Below are 21,821 nucleotides of genomic sequence, written 5' to 3' on the forward strand. Positions count from 1 at the left end.
ATGTCTGCTTGGCCACTAATGTGACAGCTATTCAGGCCTAAATTTAATGCACCTTAATGTGCATTAGCTCGTCCAGTGTAGATGCACCCCTATATTGCCTTACTGTACTTTATGCAAAGGCATCTTAAGTTTAGATGCTCTAAGAAGCATGGTCTGCAAGTAGGAGAAACGTATTACCACCATAGGCCTACCAAAGTTGTAAAGAATAAAAGTGGAAATATGAGATACTTTTTATAGCTGCTGTTTGTGAAGTATATACTAGAAAACCAGATACATTGGTTATAAAAAGAAAGATGGAGAATGCTTTGCTGTAGGTTTTCCTTTTCCATTTCATAAGAATGGTCAACTTCAAGTACACAAAAAGAATGAGGAATATGATCAGTATGGCAAGAACTGAAGAAAACCTGGGGCATGAAAAATATAAGCATAATGTCAGTTTGGGTGTGTTGGGATTTCATGAGGGAGACATTACTATAGCACTGTATAAAGCTGGAAATTGGTTCTATTCTAAGGCAATGATTCTTCAGAAAATAACTTTGATGGGCAACTCAAAAATACAATGGAAGTCAATAACATTCTGAACTTCTGTTGTCTTGGTTTAAGTGATTGTGTTTCCCCTGAGGCTCTAACTAGTAGAGGCCAATGTTCCAATAGGTGAATTTCTGTGTTGAAGAACTGGAACATTTATTTTTTATTAATGGTTCTGTTTTAATTGTTAACTGAGGCACATAATGAGTTGACCATAAATGCAACGGCAACCTGATAATATACATACTACTTTTTAATACAGATAAGCATGCACGTCTCCTGCCCTGCCTCAAACTCCTTTGAGGCAGAGCAAGATGCACGTGTGAGAAAGAAAAAAATGCAGTGCAGGAAGAAAATTAGACCCAGGGTTTAAAACAAATGATGTTTAAAAAAGCAGAGCAGTGTACGGTCCTGGACCATGCCCTGAGGCAACCAGAGGCTGGGTCCTCCACAGAACTTCTCTGGCTGCCAGATCATCTATGTGGTTGTCCCATGCCATGGCCAGGTGCTGTGTTCAGCACTAGGGCTCCAGTGCCAGTGACTAAGGGGTTGGGGGGGCTGGAGGAGGGGGAAGTGATCATGGGGGGGACTCCAATGACTCCACCCACTCCTCCAGCCTCCCCTTAGGTCCCCCGAGGCCCCCAACCCTTGCCCTGGCTGGTCCCAACCCCCCAAGCCACCCCAATCCCTGCCCCCCCCATAGTTTTAACCCTCCCCAAACCCCAGCACTTACTGGGAGCTCCAACTGCTGTCTGGCTGACTGGGGCCCTGCCCTCACATTGTGGGGCTTGGTGACAGCCGCAGCTGCCCAGGCTAGGCCCTCCTTCCTCCCCACTGCCATGTGCTGCCTGGGGGGCTCTGCCAGGAGGCCCTGGAGCCCCCCCCCCCCCACTTCTAAGGTAAGCAGAGGCTTTTTTCCCCTATTTTTTTCTGGTTTTATTTTTTTTTTTTAAGTGATGGTGCCTGGGGTTGTGGGGGCAGGCATGGAGGCCTGGGGGTGAAAGTTGTGGGGTGGGACCAGGTAGAGCAGCAATCGGGGGGCTAGGGTGGGGCATGTGGAGCTTGTGGGGGGGTGATACTTTCATAATCTCATAGTTGGTAGGGTTGGAAGGGACCTCAGCAGATCATCAAGTCTGACCCCCTGCCATGGGCAGGAAAGAATGCTGGGTTCAAATGACCCTGGAAAGGTGTCTCCTTTTAAAGACCCCCATCGTAGGAGCAAGTCCCACTTTCCTTGGAAGCTGGTTCCAGATCCTAGCTGCCCTGACTGTAAAGTAGTACCTCCTGATATGTAGCCTGAATCTACTATCTGTCAACTTACTGCTGTTATTCCTCGTTACTCCCAGTAGTGCGCAGGGGAACAGGGAGTCTCCCGTAGCCTGCTCGTCCCCCTTGGCCAGTTTGTAGATGGCCACTAGATCCCGGCTCAGCCTTCTCTTGTGGAGTCTGAACAGGTTCAGGTGCTATAGCCTCTGCTCATGTGAGTGGCCCTCCTCTGGATCCTCTCAATGTTGTCCACATCCCTCCTGAAGTGTGGCACCTAGAACTGGATGCAGCATTCCAACTGTAGCCTGACAAATGTCATATAGAGGGGGAAGATCACCTCCTTGGACCTGCTCATGCTGCATATCTGTGGATGCATGACAAGGTGCAGTTAGCCTTCCTGACCGCATCCCCACATTGGCAGCCCATGTGCATCTTGGAGTCAATAATGACTCCAAGATCCTTTTCTGCCTCTGTGCTGATGAAAAGGGAGTTTCCTAGCCTGTAGGTGTGCTGCTGGTTCTGCAGGGGCCATTTGACCCCTTGTAAGCGGGACAAACTCCCTGTTGAGGGGGCCTTAACCCCTGTGTGAGGGCCATCTCCCCGTCAAAGGGCAGCAAAATATATATTCACGAATTCATGAAATATATACGTAGAGTTCACTTTATTATTATGATAAGAGACACACTTTATCACTTTCGATATTTCAATAAAACATTGTTCAACTGATCACTGTCTTTGTCTCACAAGCACGCTCTCTCTTTATAGTGGTATTTTGTTTTACTTGTGGAGGAACTTGGATTCAGGGGTATTTTACAGAGTGACTTGGGGATTTTTTTTATCAGGGATTTTTCAGTTTTCAAAAAGGGAACACCAGAATTCCTGCTACGGGGGCGAGTGGCAGGGCCCTGCCTCCTCAAAGCTGGCACCTTGGACCCAGCTGGCTGTGGCTGACCTCCTGGACAAATGGGGCCAGGAGGACATGCTTTGACAGTTCAAAGCAGGCCACCACACCTGGAACATCTTCCAGGTGATAGCTGCCCAGATGGCCAGGTAGGGGGCACACATGGCACTAGTGCTGCACAGAGGCCAACCCTGCAACCACAGTCCACTGGCAGCTGGCCAGAGGGGCGGATGCCTCTACTGGCTGTGCTGTCCCCATCTGGGTCTGGCAGGTGCACAGCAGGTCACAGCCAGGCAGCAACCCTTACTGCCAGACTGCTGCAGTGGATAGAGGATGCTGGGAACTCTCAAGGCTGCTTCAGCAGTCCAGCTGGCACAAGGGGTAGTGTCCCCAGGTACCAATTGGCTGGGCCCCAGAAGCTCCTGAGGGCTAGTAGCCCTGAGCTACTTGCCAGGGTGGCTTTTTATACTGCTAGGGCCAGGACAGAGCAGCTTTTATACTGCTGGGGACAGCACAGGTGCTGGCTCTGGACTCTAGCTCACCCTAGCTGCAGATCTGGGAGGAGCCAAGAAGAGTTATTTTGCCCCAAGTGGCACAATTTCCTCAACAAAGCACATGCCCGAGCACTTGCACTGAGGCAAAAAGCCCCAGCTCAAATCTGTACCGCTTCTATTTGAGCTGCTGCAAGTGCACATGCTTGCATGTGTGGATGCACCCACTGAGTCCAATCCTCTGTTACCACAGGCAACCATGAAATATAATCCCTTTCCTAAACTGATCAAGATCTATTTTAAAACTAACTAGATGTTTTGTGCCAACTCCTTCACCTACCAAAAGGCTGTGCCAGAAAGTCATTCTACTATTGGCTAGAATATGCCTTCCAAATTTCCAAACAAAATTTATTCAAAGCCAATTTGGATCCATTTGTTCTTGTGTCAGCATTGTCCTTTAGCTTAAATAGTTATTTCCCCTTCCTAATATTTACCTCTGATTTGCTTAGATAGTGATATCCCTTCCTCAGCCTTTGCTCTAAGCTAAACAAATCAAGTTCTTCAAGATCTCAAGACAGAAATATGCATTTCAAAACACTCTACATATATTAGACCCCAAACCGGAAGCAGTGCACTATCTAACTTCAGTCTCTCTTCCGTTTTCTCACATATCCAGAAATGTCTGGGTTCTAGCTTTATTTGTTCTCCAATCTATTTTTTGCAGAGTTAAAATTGCCCATAATGAAATAACTCCTGATTCTTTCACCTCTGCAGTGGCATTTACCTCAATCCACATTCAAGTTTCCCTCTTTGTCTATATCTATATCTGTTATAAGCTTTATAGCAGACTCCCAGGAATACTGCTTTTCTTTATCCTTCCTCTAATCACCAGACTCAACTAAATTCTGTTTTATCTATGCTACCCTTATCATTTATTTATTTATTTATTTATTTACTTTCATCATGTCATCCATGTAAAATGCAGGGGCAGTGCCAGCCTTTTCCCGGGGCAGGGGTGGGGGACTGAGGTGGGCTAGACAGAAAATTGGGAGGGCTGTGCTATACAAAAGTGGGACATGGGCCCTGCAGTCTGGGCCAGGCCAGGCCAGGCTGGGAGCACCATGTCTTTGTGGGCTGCAGGTGGAAGCGGGACAGGCTCAGCTGCACTAAACAGGTGGCAGTAGCCTGGGGGGAAGATGGGGGTTTGGATAGGGGTGAAGCTGGGAGAGGTGGCTGCAGCAGTAGGGCTAAGGTGAATTTTGGGGTGGCTATAATCCCCCAAATCCTGTCCCCGGTGCTGCCCCTGATAAAATGCCATTGCACAGCCTTTACCTTTATTTCTGTCTTTTCTGAACAGCATGTTCACTAAAAAACCTGTTTTCCTGACATCACATTCTATTCCCCTTATTGTGCCCGGTTTTATGTTCTATAGTAGCAGTTAATGTTTCTCCATTTTGTTACAGAGGATCTTGGATATGTATTTTAATCAGTATTTCTTTACTACAATTAAGTACATTGTACTGAGTAACAGTATTGCCTATGTAACAACCATCCTCAACAAAATTAGTACTTTCTTCCTCCTTGCTGCTCATTCTTCCATTCTCCGATTTTCCTATATCATTTGCTGTGGCCTCTAGTACCTGGTATTTTCATTATATATTTAAACCAAGTTTGGGGATTTTATTGATGCCTTCCAAAATTTTATCCTCATTTTTTCATTTAAAGCTCTTCTTATTGGTTACCTTAGCCCTGATCCCAGAATGCTAGATGCTGCAAAAACCTGGCAGTATCTTTTTGGAAACTCTCTTTTTGGAAGTATTTTTAAGATTTATCAGAGTGAGTCAGTAGAAAACTTTAGACCTTGGGCAGATTTCATCCTTTCCTTAGTATAGTGACATGTGCCTGAAAGCATTTTGAATGCATATTTTCAAGCTTTCCTTTGCACATATGAGGCCTAGAAATGAAAGCTGAGGTTATCGTAAGAGTCTTACTCCAAGTGGCATGGTTTTAAGAAAATACATCCAATATCATGTCATTGTGACAAAATCGTGAATAGTAGCAACACTAAAATCCACATCCATTTGGCTGAGTGTTAGTTTCAGATTCACAAATTCTGTTTCAGCTGTGAACAGGCATGTTGCTGTAGTTAAAATTCATGCCCCACCTTTCAGAACCTTGTTTCCTGGAACCTCTCCCTTTCTTCATGCTCTTATCCGAACACTGCCCTGTTACAGAATGCACCTTCCCCATGGAGGGCGATAGTTTTGTTCCCACAGATAGTGGTGATACTCATTAAATGAAAGTGATATTTTGTTGAGACTAATGAGAACACCTTGTGTCTTAATGAGTATTAAGGAATGTTTTGATTATCCTGTGGAGCAAGACTAATAAGAAGACGTGCTCAAATACCTAAAGGTTAGAAGACAGTTTTTGGTATGCAGAATAATGTTATAGCTAATTGGCCTTTTACTGTCTCACAGATGCATGTGGGATGACATGGCTTAAAAATACAAACACTACAATAAACTAACATCCCCTACCAAACAACAACAACAAAGAATCTATAAACTACATTCATGTGAGTGATGCATTTCTAGCTATATGAAATGTATATAAGAAATTAAGTTACTTTATTTGATAGTGTTGGACTGGTTCTATAGCAGTTGTGATCCAGGAAATATATGAGGACAAGATGTTTGTGTGTAATATCTTTTATTGGACCAACTGCAGGGCTAGGATAGACTTGGACAAGCTCTTAAATGCAATGCAAGAATGCTTGTCTAAATCTATCCTAACCCTATACAGTAAAGGCTCTGTTATCCGGCATCCCCCCGGGAATGGGGTCTTAAGACCTGACAAAGAATGTTTTGCATTCAAAACTTGTCTAACTTTATCCCAACTACATAGATAGCCCAAAGGGAGATATCACCCTAAGAAACTCCTGCCTTTCACATAATTTCTGGACCAACATAGCTACAACATCACTCTTATATTACCTATTAATTAAAGCAATCCATGCCAGTACACATAGAGGAAAACAGGTTCTATCCAATCAAGTTGGCTACTTCTATAATGAAGTGGTATTCATTCTGTATACTAATAATTCTGTTTCTACCAACTAAGGTACCAGTTGTGAAAATATTTTTTGTACATTTACTCAGTGGAAACAGATCTGAAGGTAATTTGGCATTATTTGAGCAGACATCACATAGTAAAGCTATAATTTTGGTCACTATTGATTAAAATATGGCAAGGTGTTTATCTTCACAAGTTATTCAGTGCCCCATTGAGTTCATTTTTTTTCTTTATATAAGTTAATTAAAAGTGTATACAATTCAAATATAAAGCCATTAATATATTTAACTAAAATATGATTTTTGGTTCCTATTTATTTGATGAAAGAGTTTAAGCTTTGGAAAACAGAAAGTCTAAAGGAAACATAGCTAAGAAGATCATTAAATATCCCTGACAAAACTGAATGTCAAACTGTTAAAGCAAAGGTTAAAATGCATTTTCAGAGTTCTTTATTTACTGAATCAACTTGAGGCTTAGTTGAAATCCCAGTAAAGACATTAGGTCTTTACTGGTAGTCTCTAAAGAGGGAAGAAACTGTGATCTAGTTTATAATTCTTCTCCCAGTTGGAGGGAAGAGGGCTTGATCCAAAGCTCATAGAGTCTTTCTGCTGGTAATGAATGGCCTTGAACCTATTGTGCTCCAACTTGAAATGGGAAGAACTAAGAATTCCATCAATCTAAAAAAAAACCCTACTTGTGTCCAGTTGTGGCACATGATATATGAATCTTTCTTATGCTGGTTGTTGAGAAAAATCTGATTGTTTTGACAGGTCAAAAGACAGTTCTGTATAGTACGCAACATTTTCATAATGTTGAAATCTGGAGGGTTTATATTCATGCCTTCCTAAGTGCATAGAACTCTGACATAAGTGGGAGTTATGCACCTAATAAGAGAAGAAGAGATGCCTAAGTTACAGAAGTATGGTTTCAGAGTAATATACTTTGAATTAAAAAATGACTGAAGAGATGTATGTGCCATTATGTTGGGCCATGCTAAGGCAACCTGCAAATAATGCATTTTTAAGAGGATCTTTCTTTATTCTGCTAGGTTTGCCACTGATTAAAGGCCACGGTGTCTTTCTCCTGCCAACTGCCCAGTTTTAATTCAATGAAAATAAGGATAATAAGCTAGTTACAGAGAAAATATTAAAACATTTACTTATGTAATAAAAAGTATTCTTTCCTAACTCTAATTGTAGGGTTCGTTCTTTTAGCAGGTTGTGAATACTATTAGACTGGTAAGGTTACTACACTAATTATTCTTGTTCCTAAGTAGGATAATTACAAGAGCAAAATTCTATTCAAAGTGGAAATTAGATCCACCCCCTGGCAGACTTAAATTAGGAAACTTTCCTCTTATTTTTTTTTTCCAATGTTCTACTTTTCTCCCAGATAAGCAATTTATTCTGCAGAAGGGACTGAACTATGCATTTCTGGCTTGGTAGGGGACAAGTTACCATTCTGGACCACTTTGCGTAGGTGAAAGAATTGTTACCACTCTTAAAAAGGGTCATGAAGTATAAAAGTGGAGCATGGAGAAGAGTATTGAGAAACACACATAATTAAAGTTAGTCTTTCATTTTATTAAAATTCAAAAGATTGTTTAAAATAGGAATGAATAATACAATGTGGGCAACTAGATTATAGAATGGTTAACAGCTTTGTTTAATATACCTACAAATATCTGGGTTAACACTTGAACACACCTCTTTACATTTCAGAATGGCAGACATTAGTGATGCTCAATAGAGGTACGTTGTTGACAGGCAATTACATTGGAGGGAATCTATTTTTCTTTCTCTGTAGAGAAATCTCTGTCCCCAGTAGTAGGTGGAATTGCATGCATAGAGTGATGGAAGAAACCGTAATGTATTGCTGTGACAATTCTCATCATTACCAAAACGACATATAATATACACTTGTATGTGTACATATCAAATGAGAGATAAAGAGATAATCTACATGAGAGCGAGCGGAAGGTATTTAGTCTCATGAGAAAGGAATATGATGAGTACATAATTCATGACTGCTACTTTGAAATGGAGACACACTTTATTGAGCATGGTCATTCCTAACTCAATAAAGTACTCAGACATTTCTATCAAGGAGCTTAGAGTATGATAAAAAACAAGTCAGTAAAATTGGCACCAAGGCAGTCCTTCCTTTGTCTCAAAGATTCATATACAAATTCTTGAGTTTACAAATCAGGAAGATGATTTTTTTCAGTCTTGCATATTCAACCCAAAGTCTAAGTGGAAGTTATATATTTTTTTTCTGCAGTCTTATCATCAATGGTAAGATAAGTTATAGGACTGGAGCCTAGCAAAGAACATTACAGATCAAACAGGAGGCTACATACGGTCAAAATCGTTCTGGTAGAGCTAGCCTCCTAGCCAGAAAACAACAATTCTGTTTTGCACAACAGAGGTGCAGTAAGATTGCTCGATTCTACTTTTGGCTTCCACAAGTATTCCATGAAAAGCCAAAAGATATCAGACAGGACAGATAAAGTGCAAACTGTCACAGAATATAATATAATAACACGGTGTGGTAGGCAGTGTCTTGGGAGGTTATAATGATAATGTCTGATTTTCTTTAGGCCAGGCGCTAAGACATCTCCATAAAATTAGTGCTTCCTGTACAATTACCCAGTATATACATCCACAGCAACACGTAAGTCATTTCTCTTGTTTAAGGTTATCACAGGGGCAGATGGATCCTGCTTTTAAGTTATGCCATGAAAGGATGGATTCCACAGTTGCACTTTTCTATATCATTAGTGCCATTCTGTACAGCCTATAAGTTACAACACTGGCCTCCCCTTGCACTTCTTTCACAGTTTTACTTCCTTGTTCGTTACAAGAAAGCAAGAAAGTTTGTATCTTAGCAATCTCATACCTAAGTGAAACATACACTGAACAGCCAGATGAAGTTTCTGTTATCTGCTTTGATTTTGGGTAACATCGTCCCTAAATAGAAAGTAACCTTTGGCCTCTGCAGCCATCCTCCCATCCTTCCATAACAAGATTCTCTCTTCCATACAATTGCAGAACTCACTGGACACACTCCTTAGTCATAAGAGGGATGTGCAAGTGGAAGTCTGAACTGGTTCGCTAGTCTCTTTCTGTTTACTTGGACAGCCAAGGGGCCCTGGTACTTTAATAAACTGTGGAGGAAGGTAGACTGGTGTTTTGCCTCACTATATTTGTGAATTCTACGTAATGTTACTTTTAGGAGCAGTAAGTTTTTAAACTTCCATTTTTTATATAAAGAAATATATGAGATGGAGCTAAAGGCATCAGTCTGCCCAGAATACAGCTGAGACTGCTAATTTCTCTGGAAAGGTAGCTCCAGAGACAGATTTTTCTTCTTATGCAGCTTCTGCATAAAGCAAACAGGACCCGAGGAAACCATATGAGTAATAGCAAAGCCGGCAGTGTAGAAAGAGCTGGTGTATGCTTAGGTAACATCTTACCAGGCCAGGTTTTAAAACAATCTTTCTATAGCTTGAAGGAAGCCTATGCCTTAAATATTTTGCTGCTGAATGTCTGTTTCTCCTCTCCCGAAGCAGTATGGGAACACTTAAAAACATAACTTGTTTTTTAAGCCTCAGCTCCACAACAGAGAAGCGGAGTGCATAATGGATGCCTGCAACAGGTGGCCCCCAATGGTGTCTTTAAAAACATTTTTAGGGAAGTTAAAAACAAATAATCTTTAAAATAATTGCTCAGCTGTGCTTTTCAGCAAACACAAAGCACAGCAGTTTAAACACAGCTTCTTGGTACTCTCCCTGCTTCTAAATTATTTGCAGTACTTGCTCAGGTGTTTCTATTTGCATGACACTAAAAATGCCAGTTAGGCTAGTCATATAGTCCCCGAGCAGCAAAATTAGTGAGCTACATGCCTCTCCCCCAGGGTTCAGGCCAGGCTAATCAATTATTACCTTCACTGTTTCACATTGTTATGCAACAAATCAGAGTGACTGAAGCAAAATATTCAAAAGAAAGAATTGTACTAAATCCTTTTTGGGAAGGGGAACACAATTTACTTAGCTTCAAGCATCCAAATCCTTAGCAAGCTGAATGAGTTAGGAGGCCTTGAATGTTTTACAATGAGGTCCTGAAAACAAGGTGAGAGTAAAACCTATACAAGGAAGTACCCTTATTAGCTGAACCACTGCTCTTGTAAATCTCTCTTAACCCCAGAGATTTGCATTATTAGTAACATCTGTTCAGCTGTGTAAATAAGCCTTGAAAAGAGTCTCTTTTTATTATATTCCTTTGGCTTCCAAAACCACGCAGGAAACAGAGCCCTCTAACAGCTATTGGGTTATGCTTTCCATTGTACTTCTAGGATTTAGGAGTTTAATGGGACAGATACATGGCACCATTTGCCATGAAGGAAACTGAAACCTAAAAAGAGAAGACAAAATCTGGGAACAGGAAGCCAGATGGAGACACTGGACAATGATGCAAATGACTCTAATTCCTGCCCACAGGTCTCTGGTTGCAGGGGCCAAACCATCTCTGCAGTGCAAGGGAGAGGCTCCAGCTGTGGGAAATCTCCACGTGGATATTTTCCCATAGGCAAGTGTGTTCCCCAGGTGTTACGTGCCTCCACTTGGATATTTGACAAACGTGAGATATTTGACCTTTAAACTATTTTACTTTCACCTTTAAACTATTTTACGTGACTGCTAGATGACACATTGTATTGCAGACATGTAAGTTTGGCCCCTGCTTACTTAATACAGTATAACCAAGCTAGACATCAGGCGGCGCTACTTCACGGTCAGGGCGGCTATGATCTGGAACCAGCTTCCAAGGGAAGTGGTGCTGGCCCCTACCCTGGGGGTCTTCAAAAGGAGGCTGGATAGACACCTAGCTCGGGTTGTCTGACCCTAGCATTCCTTCCTGCCCCCGGCAGGGGGGTGAACTTGATCATCTGCTCAGGTCCCTTCCGACCCTACTGACTGTGAAACTATGAAACTCATAAATCCAGATATCAAAAAAATGGAATTATCAAAAATCTGGCACTTCCCCTTGCCGCTCCAGGACCAACCACTGCTCCCCCCAGCCATCCTGGACATGGAGGGGGAAACTTGCATGCTGCAGCTGTCGCTGCCATTCACCACCCTGTGCCGCGGCTGCTCCAGGATCGGCTGCCACTACCCCCTTGCCCGCGCTCCACAACCAGCCACTGCGCCAGTTTAAAAAATCTGGCATTTTAAACTTTCCGGGAGATGCTCGGTCCCGAGCCTGCTGGATTTATGAGGTTATGCTGTACTCGCAACAAAGATGCCAGCTTGTTTAAACGGAAGTGAAGCAAATACGCTTGTTATTCTAATTCCAAAGTACTTGAGCATCGTTTCCAGTTATAAGATATACTTAACTACTCATAACCTCCATGTCAGGCTGTCAGCAGTCACAGTCACTGTGTTCTGCTGGCCCATATTTAATCAGTCACAGTAAGCTTGCAATTGTGACTTGAAAATGGAGAAACTGAATAATTTAAAGGAAACCAATTTTCATCCACTACATTTATTAAGACCAGAAATTACACTGTTTAAATAAAATAATCTCTAAAGATAGGACCCTGATGATATTTAAGCCAAATGATGCCATTTCAAAATAATGAATTAAACTTTGTTTTAAGCCCATTGTTACTAAAAATGAGCAAATTTATTTTACTTTTTAGGAACTCTTGTCCCAATATTTGGTTCTCATGATTAAAAGATATAGACTTACAGCATTCACCGACTTTAGATAAGCAGAAAGCTTCATGATTGTGCATATTATACCAATGGAATAAAATCACAGTCTCCTATGATTTCCTGTATTATTAATAGTGCTGCTGAGCTCATTATAATCTAATTTAAAGACAGATCTAGCAAAGAGACATATGAAGGATGATCTGAGTTCAGGGCCTACAGCAAATTGCTTGAATCTTGATCTAATTACCCCAGAACATTCAGTGTTACAAGCTTTTCACATTTGGCAGGGAACTTCTGAAAATTAGCTTGATCAGTGTCAGAATTTAAAAAAAAAAAAGAATTTTGAGGTGTTTTCAGTTAAATGTGCTCATCAAATTATCTACGAGTGAATGAATGAATGAACACATTTCCTCATGTTTTAACTTCCATTTCAGTGACTACCTCATTTTTCTGTGTTTTACCTTTTCGATATTCAGTATCTCAATTTTTCATCAGACTATAGGGAAGTTCAAACTTCAGTGTGGTTCTGTGTTACACAAGTAATACAACATGATTTATAGCTTTCAGAATCAGAGATAAGACTGTCACTACCCTAATATAAAAAGACAGAGCAACAGGTACCTTGTGTATCTGTGTTCTCTAAAGCAAATGGTGAGGTATAGCAAATTCTTCAAATTATAACCCTACTGATAACTTGAAACATCTTTGTTTGAGGAATCAGTATGTATGGTGTTACATTACTGCAAATTGAAGAAAGCAAATTACTTAAAGTACTGTGCTGGTTGCAAGTACTTAGAGTACCGTGAAGAAAAAACCCAGCACCACACAGGATTTAAAGAATTGGTTAGCTGAACAGCAGATCAATGATTATTCATGCCTAAAGTTCAAGTATATTTTAAAGCAGCAGTTGAACTTTTTAACCTCCACCAAATGCTTTGCCTGGCTGCAAACTGTAAGCCAGAAGATAAATTCACACATTTTAGTAGGCATTTGAGTCATAATCACTCTAGGACCCAATACATAACCTAATATTGCTCTTAATTAATGAGACAATTATACTTTGATTATGGTACTACAGTACCCATCATCATTTTTATCTATCATGACCCTCTCCTACAAAGCATGCACATTTCCTTACACAATGCTGTTTTTTTTTTTATCTGGGCTAATATAATATTGGAAAATACTTTATAAAATAGCATAGCTTGGAGAAGCATTTAGATTGCCTGTGCTATAATCTGATAGGTTGGAATAATAAGTAGCTGAAACATTCTAGAACTGAATTACAGGCTTCAGTGATCACAAGGGAGTGCTAGTCAGTCCACGAGTAAAAGTTCTTTTTAATATGTTTAATGCGTTGTATTACACTGGGGAGTTCACAGATGGCATCTCTGCCTACCTTTCGTGTAGCTTCCCCATCCCTCTTTTCCTGGACACTCTTGATGTTTCACAGTTTATCATTTTAATAACCACTCTGAACATGCCAGGAGACTACGACTGCAAACCTAGGTACTATAAAAGCATACCACACACCTTGTTCTTAGTCCCTCCACCCCTAACACACACACACGTTTAATGCAGCGCTCAAGTTTCATTTCATTTTGTCCTTGAACCAAATGCTGTACCACTATTCAATTGTTAATAGTTACACCTGTTTGGTCCAGTGTCCCTGTGACTATCATTACACCCTCAGTAGGATTTTTGTGTAATATTCAGTGTTGGTAAAACTGGGCCGTATATTAGCCCAGGTGTCCCTTTGGAGCTATTTGCTATGACTTGTGCCCAAATTGCCACTTCTGGATTTCCATCTTCTATAAAAATTACATTTAAGCAAGTTTGATAATACAGTACATGTTTGTTTTTAACTGTGTGGCTACAGCTATTCATCTGTGTTAAATTTATTGAATAGCTTTGTTTTACCTGAAATTGCATGGTTTTTGATGTATACATGATTTGTCTAAAACAAGTTGTTCATTTTGTTGATGACTCATCATGACTCAGACTCCTAGATAGCTTTTCCAATGATTGTTGTAATAAGGTACTTGCCCTATACTTCTTTCCAACTACATGATACTGGTACCCAGGAGAGCATCAGATATCCACTTCTTCCTTGATCTACCAAAAGCATGTTCTCCATCCCCTTGTCTCTCACTAGGTATAGCTGACTGCCAGCCAAGGTGTCAGTCTCATTCTAGTTATACGTGAGCAAACCAAACTCTTCATCAAACCTGGCTTTGCTACTTAAATCATCTTGATTAACTACTAATTTATATCTCTTAAATATTTCCTTTTTTCTCGTTCTAATTGCCATTCTTTATGTGACCACCCTTCCATTAGAAAAATTCTAAATAGGATTGTGTCTACTTCAGACTACCTCTGTCCACACTTCCATCTTAATGACATATTTGGCATATTTTTGCATTGGTGAGTTTGACCATTTCCAGACAGCAATGGCCTTTTTTTCCCTTCTGTTTCTGGATTCCCTCAGTCTTCATTCTGCTGAATAATCCCAGTGCAACATTCCTTATTGTGTCCCTTTGGTCTAGCTTTGCTATTTTTCTTACTTTTCTTGTTTTTTGCTGGTTTGTTATTTTTTTCACTTATTTATAATCTATACATGTATAGAAAATCAAATAAAAACAATCCAAAGTGTTTCTGTCACACAGATTTTTGCATGCTTAAACAGAATTCATCTACCATCATCATATAAAAAATGTCTCTTTTATGTTGGCTTTGTAAACTATTAGACACGCTATCAAACCTGTGCACATTGTATTTACATATTGGTATTATCTTTCAAAATGCTGGATACAATCAGCTGATTTTTTTATTAGGAAGCCTTTAGAAGTTGCATCAGAGCTCAGGAAAAGACTCAGGAAAAGTGTGTGTGCGGGGTGGGGTTGTTTTTGTTTTTTATCAATGACACTACTATTCAACTTCTGAAATGTACCACTTGAAACAAAGCAGACTATGATAGACAATTTTACTTCAGCTGATGGCCATTCTAAAAACCAAAATGAACCATCCACAGTTTCATGCTGTCATAGTCCAAAGCACTAAAGTTTACAATTGGGATATACCAATGTTTGGACTATAAATGTCCATACTGTTTTTTAGTATAGGGTAGGGATAATTTCGCTTCTGATATTTCATGATTTCACAGAACTATTCCACAGACACATAAAAGTAGCCTGTTTAAATCCTTTCAGATATTACTTCTCAGGGACTCAAAGAAAAGGCAGTTTGGAATGATATGGTCACTGTAAATGATCATTCACGTTTCCTTTTTGATGGGCAACTATTAGTTTGCTTTCTTCTACAAATGTGTACATTGCTTGATACTCTAAGAAACACCGCAATCGGGTTGCAAGTCACTGCACTTATGTTACAAGTATCAAATGTACAAAATCTACAATGATTAAGCAAAAAGACAAGGGGAGAACAAAGGTTTAATTATGAAGTTATGGAGACTAGATAATATAATAAATAACAACAATAGCTTTTCAACTCTAGAGATTTTGGTTCAAATCCTGAATTAGGATGAGTCTGAAATGAAAGTGAGTTGGCGTCCTTCTCCTACTCTCTTTTGGTCACATTGTTCAATAATACATAATCTGGCATAATTCAGTACAACTGGTAGCCTTCACACAAGAGAGTGGATTTGGATAGTGGGAGTGAATGCTCTGTCATATGGATGTTTGTGGGAAGTCTTCTTGGCCTTTACCTATAGCATGCCTGGCTCAAGCTCAAACTATAAGGTCCTCAGAATTTAATCAATAAAGGCATCCGCATTTTAGATCTCAAAAACCAAAGGGGTTTGCCAAGAAGATAAAATGTAAAAGCTAATGAAATCCAAAGCAAGAAAAATAAGAACCCAAATGTATCATATGGATGTATATGCAGCCTTCAGTATACATGTAGTATATAGTTGGGCATGTGTCTGTGTTAACAGCCTGCAAGAAGACTAATCTGCAAAGATGAGCTAGTGCAACAACTTAGGGAGATCTTGGAGTATAGTGAAACCTAGTCAACTCTGGGTTAATCAGGAATAGGGTAACTGTATATACCCAGATACCAAAAAAAGATTTACAGATGCATAAAATTCTGAGTCAGCACATGGGTCAAACAATGTCAACTGCCTAAGGGGCTTAAAGGACATTTCAATATACAGAAGCAGCAACTCTCAAAAAAAAAAAAAATCAACAGTATGTAGTTAGCAAACACTTTGCACTGCATGAGAAATGAAGACAATTACCATGTTTCAGGTATACAGTAAATGCAGGCATTTAAGTGCTGTTATCTGAGAGGGACAATCAATGATACTACTCAAAAAATGGCATCTAGTGCATATTTTTTAAATAGCGAGACTAGCTATTTTGTAAGGATAATGGATGGAAGGCATGGGGTTGCAAGGAAGCAAGAAGTGACTGTATTCCAGCATGGAATAAAAGATCTCCCTTTCTCTCTCTCTCTGTTGTAGGCCCTGAACAGAGCTACTGCATACTTGGCAGAACTGTCCAAGACAACCTGTTTCTACTATGTGACCTGTTGGCGGCTGTGGAACCTTTTGGCCTGAACATTGGCTTGATATACCTGGATCAAGAAAAAACTTTTGAGTGAGTCATCCATGACTTTTTCCAGACTTTGGAAGCCTTTGGTTCAACCATCTGGCCCTTACGTGTCTCATTCCCAGCATGCAGGGGCATCTGGTAGAGCTGCCATCTTTCTGGAATGCTCTATGCCCTAACTATTGAGCTGCTGCTCCATGCATCGTGCCAGTGCCTGATGGGCCTGGCCTTCCCATCAGAAGCAGCCTCAGTTGCTGGCCCCACCGGTTAAGGTGAGAGTGAGCGTGCTGATGATGGGACAGTTTTTGTAAGCAGTGAGGGTAACATCCAGTCCCTGATCAGTGGGCCTATGAACATCCCTCCTCAGCCCATATTGACAGGGCCAAAAGTGACACATTTCTGCTTGGCACCTGCCTGGAAGCCTATCTTGGTACTGTGATCGTTTCAAAGCCCTGGGCATTTTCCTATACCTGTTAGCCTATCTTGCCAAGAACTAGGAAGGCCTCAGTGAGGAGGTTGAGGCATGGCTACAGCGTTGGCACTGGCACCATTCCAACCTCTCTTACTGTGACCAGGTACTCATCACCAACAACCTGGCAACTGCTACTCTGTGACACAGGAGTGCCATCCTGGACCTATCAATAGCCCTGCTCTAAAGGCTCAAGTAGCTCTTCATGGACCACTTCTAGAACAGGCATTACTAACTCCAGCAGGCTGTTCTTAGCCTGCCCACTGACAGGCATGTCAGGTCCCAATCAACCCAGTAAGCAGGGTGGTTGCCTTCTACCTGAAAGCCCTTCAGTAACTTCTCTTTGCTTGGGAAAGCTTCCCCTGGCAATGGCTAGCCTTTGCTTTCCTGCATCGAATGGGGGCGGGGGCCCAACTCTGACCAAGACCTTTTCCTATTGAATCTCAATCACCTCAACTGGGATGCCCTGCCTCCCTTCTACCACAGCCTTACTTGGACCTGGGAGGCCTCACTGACTCAGACTCCAGGTCAGGCGCCTGAAATTTCAAGAACTGCTGCAGGAGCTCCTGAGCCACAACTTGGTCTTGTAACAGGGTGCACCAAGCCTTGTCTCTGGAAGCCTCATTGCTTTCTTGGTCTGGTCACATACCATTAAGCTAACCCACCACTTTGACTCAGCTCAGTCTGTCTTGCTGTTGGCCAAAGCCCTGACTGACTGGCTGGGCATGCACTTTATCTATTTTGCTTCATACATCTTGGCTGAAGTGAAAGCTGCCCTTCCTGTTTCTCCGGCTATGGACAGCAATGGGAATAGTGGGCTTGGGACTCTGCTGTTCCCCCCCTGTGCCCAATGAACTGCCTTGAGATGCTGTCTGGGAAAGCACTGTGCATGTAGACAAAGTGCATCATATCTATGTCTTCATCACCCACCCTGACATGACTTGGGAGTGACACCTAGTGGCAATAACACCAGAGCAAGCCTGCCTGGCCTGGCATACTTTCTGTACTAGGTACCAATGACCAAGAGAACTAGTGACCTTGAGCAGTGGATGCTGCCTGGGGCCTGGCCATGAGCCCCATTGTTCACTGTCTAGATGTGGTGGCATCAGCAGCCTGTCCTTTCTGCAAAGAGGAGGTGGAAGAGACTCTTTCACACCTTCCTGGACTGCCCCAGGTTGCATCCACTCTTTGCTGCCCTCAGTACTCTCTTTGGTGTGCTGGACTTAGATTTCTCTGAGGTTGTATGCATCTTCTCTATCCTGTACTGAGTGGCCTAGGGAGTGTGATCTGCCTGGCCAATTCCCTGTGACACTGAAAAGCCACAGAAACCTGATCACAGGGTCTGGCTTTGATGATACCCTCCAACTTTTCCACCTTCTGGTCCAGGTTCATCACATTTGAACTTCACATTGCAACACAGTGCAGTCCAGGTTGTGTTGTGCTGGGCCATAAAGGGAGAACTCTGCAACGTGGAAGATGGACACCTGGTCCTACGTGTGTTAGCTCATGAAGGAGGGGGTTTCAGTCTCCAGTGGCCTGATGGACCCCATCCATCTCTTGCCCAATAACCTGCTCAGCCCCTTTGAGGGCTACATACCTTTGCAATTCCTCCATTTAGTTTTAGTATCTGTATAATAAAGGGTTAAAAAGTCAAAAAGTCTCGGCATTCTGTGCTCAAGAAACACAGATAAAACTGATTCTATAAACTTCAGTTTTAGACAAAGTGTCTTATTTTACAGTCTCTACTATACTTTTTGGAACTTCTTTTGCAGTGCATGAGTGTCTACCTATATAAGTACTAGGGCTGTGTGAAACTTTGGGTGCTGATTCAATTTGGAGGAGATTCAGCCCGATTCAGTGGCCGAATCTCCAAATACAAATTGAATCAGGGGACCAATAAAGAGGTCTGAATCGATTTGAAGCTCTCCAAATCAATTCAGAAAAGATGTGGAGAGCTTCAACAATTCGGGTAGTCCCCACCTGCTGCAGCAGGAAGCTGGAACTGAACTCAGAGCTGGTAAGTAGGGGCTGAGGGAGGGGGGGCTAGAGAAGGGGGGAGGAGACCCCTGCCAGACCCCTGCCAGGCCCCATCCCCCCTGAGTGCCCCCTGACCACTGCCTGCTCCCCCAATGCCCCCCATGGCTGCCTCACCCACCTTAGCTCCCAGCCCTTTAAAAAATAGCCCCCATTCACTGGATGCTGCCTAGCAGAGAGGCAATTCCTGCTGCCCCCTACTTCCCCATGCTGTATGGGGGGGCTCTGCATGAGCCCCCCCCAAATCCCCCCCACTATCCCAGACCTCCTTCATGGCTGCCTTCCCCACCCCAGCTCCTGGCTTTAAGCAAAAGAAACCCCCCAAGCCCCTCCAGACTCACCAGCTCCTGCAGTAGTCTTGGGTCTTTAGGGGGCTTGTGGAAGAACCCCCCAAACCATGCGGGCAGGAGCAGGTGAGTCTGGGCTTTTTATTTCAAAGTGCCAGGAGCTGGAGTGGGCAGGGCAGCCATTGCCCAGCTGGGAGAGCAGACAAGGGGTGGACCTGTGTGATTCAGAGATTCAGCAGCAGCCAAATCTTTGAATCAGATTTAGACAAACTGAATCAGGACAGTGATTCGAATCACCGAATTGAATCACTGTCCCTAAGATTGGCCATATCCAAATCCAAAGTGAATACTAGCTTCTTCGCATAAGCCTAATAAGTACCCCTTAATATTGAACAACATCAGTTAGAAACTATTCCTTGATTGGAACCTTAGCAGTCAATTAAAACTTGACTAAATTTCATCTTGCTTATACCCTGCAATTCCGATCTGATTCTGCTTATAAAGGTTATCTGTACCATTATGACAGCAGGTCCTAGCACTAAAGAGATTAAGTACACCCTTACTACTACTTGAAATTCCAGATCCACAGGAGTGCTCCAAACATAAGAATGTTAGAGAAGTTGCTCTGGTCTCATCCCTCTCTGCCTGCTTTTGAAGGCTCTGATGTTTAGGAGGCCTGAGATGGCCACTGGAAACAAATCTGGAGCAGCATCACTGGCACATTCCTGAGTTTGGAGCATGCCTGCTGACTGGTGGTGGGGTGCGAGCTGGCTATACTTGCCCTCCCTGTGCCCAGGTCCACCATTGAGGTTGTATAGACAAGCTTTAAAATACCTAACCACCAGTGATATGGCATGCATATATCTCAGTCACTAAATATACTCCTATTTCACCATACTCATATTTCAACAGGAGTATAACAACCAAAAACCCACAGAGATTTTCTAGATTTTCTTCACTTTTCAATTTTTTTCCTGGGATGATTGCCTGGCAGGGGTAATACATAGGGGGTGCACGTGGGTGCACATGCACCCCCTGCACATGGAGGTGCACCTCCCACAAGAAGGTGCTGCCGACAGTGTCAGCGGTGTGTTACTAGATTTGCCCACTACTTTGGGGTGTGCTCATTTATTAGGGCTAGGGTCTTGGTAATTCTATCAATGTGCTGCTTGTGTTACTTGTGTTTCTGTATGGAGCTGTATCTCTCCCTTCTGCAAGCCCTCACCCCCAATGGAGCTATCTTGCAGGACTCAGTTCAGTGGGGCTGGGTTCCTGCAGTCCCCAAATCAGTCGTACACACATACACACACAGATTAACGTGACACACCTGACCCGGCTGGGTTGATCAGCATGGACCGGCTGACACCCTGATATGCCAAGGATCAGTTCATCAGAGCAACAATAACCACAGTCAGACACAAGCACACAATTAAACAGAATACCTCTGAATCTGGCTGGGTGTCCAGCTGACACCCTCATGGGCCAGCATTCAGTTCATTAGGGCATGTCTGAGCCAAACTGGGTCAGTCAGCCTATACAAGTTGATCCCCTTATGTGTTTCGAATTCAGTACGTCCCAATCTTTTAGTCTCTTGATGAGCAGACCCCACAGCATTTCTAGGCTTCACAGGGATCTTTAGCTTAGGTAAGAGGGGTGTTGCTACAGAGCAAGTGGGGAAAGAGAAGTAAAGAAGGCAAAATATACCTAGTTACCACCAGTTTGACTATAAAAGTTATTTATTGCTAAGTAGATGAAATATATATTGACACTAGTAGTGATAGACATGCAAAGGAAAAACAAACACAAACAGTCACAGTATACCCTGGTTTCACTAAGTATTTGGGGAAACTTAGCTCAAGCTTAACTAATACAGTTCAAGTTCAGAAATCCATGTTTAGAGAGAGAGAAGAGAAAAGAGAGAGCGCTGGGATCTCACCAGTCCAAGGCACTAGGGCTGCAAAACTGACAGGTCAAAGTTCTCAGCACGATCCCTGAAGGGAGATGATCTTCCTCCTGCAGCCTCTCGAGAAGAAAGCGAGTGGTGTCAGTACACACTGCTGCTTCTTTTACAGATTTTTATACCCCCAGTTCAGCTTCTTTCAAGCATTCTCGATAGTGTAAATCAAATTGTCTTTTCTATTGACAAGGGGTTATCTGGGTGGAACATCTCAGGAACTTGACTGATACTCAGGAAACATCTACTTGGAGCCAGCTTGACATTCCTATGGATAGCAGATATACTTGATGGGATATTTCCTGGTGTCTTCAGAAACAATAGATTGCAGCATCAGGGTTTTTGGATTTTTACTTGCTGTGAACAAGCCTCAGCTTAGCATGACTTTTCCAGATCTTATTATAGTCTTTTAACAGACTTAAGGCAATTCCTGGAGTGTTCATAACCTGTTGTGGAGAGGACTTCCACCAGTCGTCTCGGGAAAAGTATGACAACACTTGTGGACAGGGCTCCAACGGGCTGGACGCTGTGATGA

The sequence above is a fragment of the Crocodylus siamensis genome, chromosome 5, assembly GCF_052110815.1.
Source record: "Crocodylus siamensis isolate JL-2025a chromosome 5, ASM5211081v1, whole genome shotgun sequence".
Taxonomy (NCBI): domain Eukaryota; kingdom Metazoa; phylum Chordata; order Crocodylia; family Crocodylidae; genus Crocodylus; species Crocodylus siamensis.